Raw genomic sequence first — 7,117 nt, forward strand, 5'->3', positions numbered from 1 at the left:
TGCTGTGCTTTGTATTGAAAATTTCTAAGTGATTCTCCTCTGTGTCTCCCATTTTGCCACTGCTCCTATAGATGCCTGAACTATATCCAGCTTTTCACATGGGTTCCAGGACTTGGACTTTTTCCTGCTAAGCCAACACTAGATCTTGCTACCTTTCTCTCTCTGTCTCTCTTCCTCCCTCCCTCCCTCTCTCTCTCTCTCTCTCTCTCTCTCTCTCTCTCTCTCTCTCTCTGTATGTGTGTGCCTTTCCCCCTCTGTCCTTCCTTTCATTATTTTTGACAGGTGGAGTATCCCAGGCCAGCCTTGAACTTCTGATCTTCCTTCCTCTACCTCCCCAGCACTGGAATTCTAGGCATTTACCACTGTATCTGATTTTATGTAGTCCTGGGGTTTGAACCCAGGGCTTCATATATGCTAGGCAAGTACTCTACCAACTGAGCTACTGGTTGCTACTGTGTGGGCTGTTGAATTGCAGGTTCCCCAGTTTCATGAAAAGAAATGGCGACAGTCAAACAGGAAGTGTCTCTGAAGTCCCAGTGAGCTCTCCTGGCTACCAAAGACAGTAATAGACTTGGGGTTGTGGTTTTAATTATTTTTTTCCTACATTGCTTTTTCAGAGATAAAATATTACCTGACAATCTATAAGAAATGCCATTTAATAGATTCCCCATAGGCCATGACATTATTTTAGATGTTTATTTTCAAAAGGCTTGAACTCCCAATAAAATATACCGATTCAACAAACAGAAACTTTCCTAGATGACAACATTACTAGCTGTATAAATACACTCAGAGCTACTCATCTGCTTCTGACAGGAAGGAGGCATCTTCCCTCAGCAGAGGGGAATGTCATAAAGCTGTAACTCAACCCCAGACACTTCCTGGGCTCTCTTCCTTGCCTTACTTGCTGTCCCCAGCCCCCTCCACCTTTACCTCCCAGGACACAGTACTAGCCTAAGGTGACTCCACATGCTCAATACCTAGACGACTGTTTTCTTCATCTATGGAGCCCTGATGCCACCTCTCTGACAATGGGTCAGAACCAACCTAAGGCCCTATGGCCTGACCTAAGCTGCCGAGGGGAGTCTAGAGGCTGAGTGGGTTTGTGTTCTCCTATATTCCCAGACACACCAACCCCCCTTTACTGCTTTGGCCCTCTTCTTAGCTGGCGTGGCAGACTCAAATCCACCTTTTCAGTATGCTGGCTCCCACAACTCTCCTGAAGTTACATTCTCTACTGCCATTGAGTACCACTGATCCTGTGAACTAGGGAGCTGGGCAAACACACAAGGAAGCTGCAAATTTCCTTGCACCTTGTTCAAGTAGGCCTGCTTGAAATCTTGGGGTCCTTCCCTCCAAAGCCTCACTGATAGTTTTCAAGGTCATACGTTTCTGCATTTTGCTTTAAGTGTCGTAGGTTGCTCAACAGACAACAGGTGTCACTCAAGCGAGCCAAGAACTAGGAAGTAGTTTCCCGACAATGTTCTAACTCTTGAGGCCTATGAAGATACTTGGATCAAGCAGTCAGGAACTAACTACTAAACAGTTTAGTGTTGGAATCAAACTCCAGAACGTAATTCATCAGATTTATTTGTACAGGCTAGTTCTACCTAGCATGATATCCAAGCCTATGTAATGGGTAGTTGATGGAAATGGCGGGTACTAATCAGAACACTAATGGCTAATGGTAAGCACAGCTATTTTAGAGAAACTTCTGGAAGCGGGGGAGGAAGGAAAGTTTTTACATTGTTTACTTCTGCAGGTCAGTTATTACTGTGATGACACGACACACTCTTTTTCTAGCAGGATGAATTATGCCAGCGCTGCCCCTGTCTCATCTCCAGCACATGCAACCTTAAAGATCAAGTAATTCTGGGACTCCAGGGTCCTTTCAGTCTATAGGAGCCATTGAGCCTAGCTGTAGATTTTTCTAGAATGTCTGCAAGAGAGTGAAACTGCTTCTAGCCTTTACTTAAAGTCTTCAGAGTGGGTCTCACAAGAGCTTCTTGTTTCATTGCTCATTGCCCCATTCTTCCCCTTCCAGGCAGGGGTGTCCAACCTTTTGACGCTGTGATGCGACATTGTCACATACAAATGCTGGGCTATGTTCATAGCTATTCCAGGATGCATGTGGCCCATGGATTGAAGGTCGGACATGCCTGAGAAGAAGATTAAGATGCAAGTCTGGTTTCAGAAGATACTTCTGTCTCTTCATGCAAACCTCCCAGGGTTGTGAATTAGGCCAAGTACCGAGACTGAAGCAGCCACTTCTCCAACTTGGCTGCATATCAGAATAATCTGAGTGGGAGTTTTTAAAAAATACGATTATCTGGGTCTCATCGCCAGAGAGTGTTCTAATTGATATAGCTTGCAACTTGTGTATCAGGAATTTTAAAAACTCCCCCTAGTAATAACAGTCAAGGCCAAGAGAGAAGAGAGAGGGAGAGGGAAGGAGAGAGACAGAGGAAGAGGGAGAGAGGGAGAGAAGAAGGGAGGAAGGGAAGGAGAGGAAGAATGTGTTTGTAGATAATTTTGAGCTAAGGATGTAGTTGAGTAGCAGAGCACTTCCCTACCTTGTGTGAGGTCCTGGGTTCCGTCCCCAACACTGCAGGAAGAATTGAAAGTTTATACAAAGCTCTTTTAATTTAGGACTCTCTGGACCACCTGCCAAGAAGGTTTCAGAAGCATCAGTGCCAAGATTCATGTGGTTCTCCCTTGCCAGTGAGGTTTCTGGGAGGTACCGGTCCTGTCACAAAGTTTTTCACCACTCCAGTGTCTTTTGTAAATTCCAAATGCCTATGATTTGACATCAAGTAACCAACACTCTTCTCTGGGCTCCCCTGGCTTCTTGGGCTCCAAAGTCTCACCCTACGGAAAGTGAGCTATGTGTTACCCCTGTCATTCTTCCCTTTTGGGTATGTCATAATGGGAACAGACCTCACTATGAGAGGCAGCTAATGTCTTCCAGCAGCTTAGGTTCTTGCCTGAACATGAGAAACATCTCTCTTGTATTTGATTCCTATGGCTGCTGTCAAAAAAATAAATTACCACAAATCTAGTGGATTAGAAAGCACAGAAATTCAAACTCAGGTTTGGTGACACATACCTGTAATTCTGACACTTGAGACGTAGAGGCAGGTAGATTAGGAGTTCAAAGATGCTGCTTAGAACCCAGTTTGTGCTACAAGAAACTTTGTCTTAAAAACACTCATTTTTTTTGAGGCAGGGTTTCTCTGTAGCTTTGGAGTCTGTCCTGGAACTAGCTCTGTAGACCAAACTGGCCTCAAACTCACGAAGATCCACCTGCCTCTGCCTCTTGAGTGCTGGGATTAAAGGCGTGTGCCACCACCATCCCAGCTAAGACAAACACTCTTCAAAAGCAAACAAACTACAAAACAAGGAATTTTTATTTTCTCACTAGTCTGAAGGCAAGAAGTCCAGAATAAGTTACTGACCCAAAATCAATGGTGAGCACAAAGTTCTTCTGTAGGCAGTTGCTACCCTTCCCCGACTTGTGACCACATCAGTCTCCCCCTGACGTTTGTAGTCACAATGCCTTCTCTCTATCTCCCTCTTATAAGAGCATTTAGGATCCATTCAGATAATCCAGAATCATTTCTATATCTCAAGACCCTGAGTTTGATCACATGTCCAAAGATACTATTTCCATATATGGTAGCAGCCATCCCTGGGCTCTTGATAACCATTATTCTAAGAGTCTGAATTCAGCCTACTGGGTCACAGTGATCTTTTGAGCTTGTAGGGTCACAGTGATCTTTTGAGCTTGTAGCTGCTGCGAGTCCCTTTTTAAACCCTTCCCTGACTCACGTGCTAGGGAGCTGAGACCGACAGCCCAGGGATAGCATCTCCACAGATGCTGAGATCTGGCCTCAGCACAGGAGAAGGGTGAGAGCAGGAACTTGGAGGAGATGGCGTTTAAACTGGGCTCCACCACTCAGCTGCTTGTATGAGTTGCCTTCCTGGAGAAGACAAACAGGACCAGAATCCAGGCTGAATGAAGGCGAGGCACGTGACTGCATCTGGCGTGGGTGCTCACTGACTTCAATGGCCCTCCTATCCTTTCTCCATTTCTGCCTTTTGAGACAGTCCTGGAAAAGAACAGAGGCAGTGCAATGCCAGAGAGATTGCCTCACCAGCCACTAGTGCTATGTGTGTGTGTAAGTGCCCGCAGAGCTCAGAGATGTTGGGTCCCCTGGAACTGGAATTACAGAAGTTTGTAAGACCAATATAGGTTCTGATAATTGAACCCAGGTCCTCTGGGAAGGCAGAAAGTCACTCTTAACTGTTGAGCCATATCTCCAATCTCCATGTTTTCCTTTTTACACTTTTATTTACTTTACTTTTATGGTTCTGGTGATAGAAATGAAGGCCATTCACTCACTAGGCAAGCGCTCTACCACAGAGCAACACCCACGTCTTTTCATTTGCCACTGGAAATGCCTAACTTGGACTGAGGAGGTGGCTCAGGGATAAGAAAGGTCGCTCTGCCAGCATGAGGACCAGAGTGTGAGTCCCCAGCACTCTCGTCAAAAACAAACATAAAAACAAAACAACAACAACAAAAGGCACGGGTGCGTGCTTGTAAACCCGACAGAGACAGATTTGGAGCGTTTAGCCACTCATCTGTCTGGGGCACTTGAGTTCTTCCACCTTTTGGGGTGTGTGTGTGTGTGTGTGTGTGTGTGTGTGTGCATTACCTCGTGTGTACACACACGTATGTGCTTGCATGTGGAGGCCAAGGTTGATATTAGGTGTCTTCCTCAATCATTTCCCACCTTTTGTGTTAGACAGGGTGCCTCTGTGAAACCCTGGCTGTCCTGGAACTTGCTCTGTAGACCAGGCTGGCCTCGAACTCAGAGATCTGCCCGCCTCTGCCTCCCTAATACTGAGATTAAAGCTGTATGCCAGGACACCTGGCTCCCCAGCTTAGTTTTTGAGACAGGGTTTCTCACTGAACCTGGGGCTCACCAAGTCCTGGAGATCTGCCTGTCTCTGTCTTTCCAGCTTTGAGATTATAGACATGTGCCTCTATATCCATTTTTTTTAAACATGGGAACCTGGGATCGAAACTCAGGTAGGTCCTCGTGTTTGCAAAGACGTGTTTCCCCACTGAGCCACCTCTTCAGGACATGCTTGGGTAGTGGGACTGGTCCTGCAGTACACGGGGTGTGCTGTTGCAGCAGGTCCTTCCGTGCGCGTGCATGAGCGGCTGAGCTCCAGTCTTCAGCTCTTTGGGGGCGCATAGCTGGAGCTGAATTGCCATGTCATGCGATCCCTCTGTAGTCGCCTTTCTGAAAAGCCTGCTAGGCTATTTTCCAAGCAGCTGTGCAGTTTCACATGCTCCCCAGCAATTGGGGAGAATTCCGACTTCTCCATTCGCCTCCAATCACGTAGTATTCGCTGGTATTTTTGTTACAGCTGTCTGAGTGGGTGTGAAATAGTAATTCACTGGGGATTTGATTTACATTTCCCGAATGATGACACAGAGCGTCTTTGCATATGCTTATTGGTAATTTGTATTTTAATTTTCTTTTTTGAGACAAGTTCTTACTCAGTAGCGCAAATAGTTCTAGGGTCTCTGATGCCCCTGCCTCAGTTTCATGAGTAACTGGGATTATATGTATTGCCATACCTGCATCCATTCTCCCTGTTTTTTTTTTAAGTGGAGCTTGAACCCACAGCCTCTCGCATTAGGCGGATCTCTACCTTGAAGACACATCCATAACTCTTCTTTCTCCTACTTTTAGTTGGTTGACTATTTTGTTATTGAATTTTAAGGATTTTTAAATCTTTTTGAATTATTTGTTTATTTTAATTTATGTGCATTGATGTTTTATCTGCATATATGTCAGGGTGAGGGTGTCAAAACTCCTGGAGTTGGAGTTACAGACAGTTGTGAGCTGCCCTGTGGATGCTGGGAACTGAACCTGGGTCCCTTGGAAGAGCTCTTTTCTTCTGGGCCATCTCTCCAGCCTCAGGATTCTTTATGATAGATTCAAGTCTCTTATCATATGATTTTAAACATGGTTTCCCACTCTGTGGGTCATCTTTCTCTTAATACTACATTAAAACATTATTTAAAAACGTTTAAATGTATGCATCTGTATGTATCTATGGGAGTATATGCCATGTGTGTGTGCAGGTGCTCGAAAATGCCAGAAGAGGGTGTTGGATTACCTGGAATTAGAGTTACAGCTTGTGAATTGCCCGACATGAGTATGGAGAACCAAACTGAGGTCCTCGGGTAGAGTAGTAAGTACTCCTAACCATTGAGCCAATGGTTACTACCAATGCTACATTTTAAAGCATAAACTTCTATTTGTATCTTCTTGCTTCTTGGTTTGATGTTATGGCTAAATAGATATGATTAAAAATAATGGTATAAAAATTTGCCCATGAGGATGCTGTAGTTAGAGTTCTCATATTTTAGTGTTTGATCCACTTGAGTTAATTTTCTGTATTACAGGAGAGAGGGTTCAGTATAGTGTCCACTTGTCTCTGCACCCTTTGTGAAAGACTACTTTTCTCCCTTTGAATGATGTCTTTTGTCAGACACCAATTGATTTTAGATACTCAGGCCCAGCTTTAGAATCTCTATTTTGTTTCATTGATGTTCTTCAATTTGATGCCATTATCCTACTATCTTGAATCTCTCTGCTACTGCTTTGGTGTATGTTTTGAAACAGATAAAGGTGATTTCTCTCACTTTGCTCTTCTTTGTCAGTATTGTTTGAGCTATTGTGTGTTCCTTGTGTTAGGCAATTGCTAGGTCCGGTAAATTGTAGAGTCATGATGTCAATTTCTGCAAAACCCCAAACAAACAACAAAAACTGAGATTTTGATAGAGGTTTGAGGCATATGATACTTTCATTCTCTTGAGATTTTTCAATAGCTTTAGATCAGGCTAGTTTCTGCATGATTACCAGGAATCTAGGGTGGCCCAAGAATCCAATTAGTTAAGTTTTGTATTAGTCCTGAACTATACTGTCTACTTCATATGACACTGTCCATGTATAATAAATGAATACTTCAAACATGGCTAGTCCAAATTTAGATGAGCTATTCATTAACTTACAGACCTGATTTCAAATATTTA

The sequence above is a fragment of the Microtus ochrogaster genome, chromosome X, assembly GCF_000317375.1.
Source record: "Microtus ochrogaster isolate Prairie Vole_2 chromosome X, MicOch1.0, whole genome shotgun sequence".
Lineage (NCBI taxonomy): Eukaryota > Metazoa > Chordata > Mammalia > Rodentia > Cricetidae > Microtus > Microtus ochrogaster.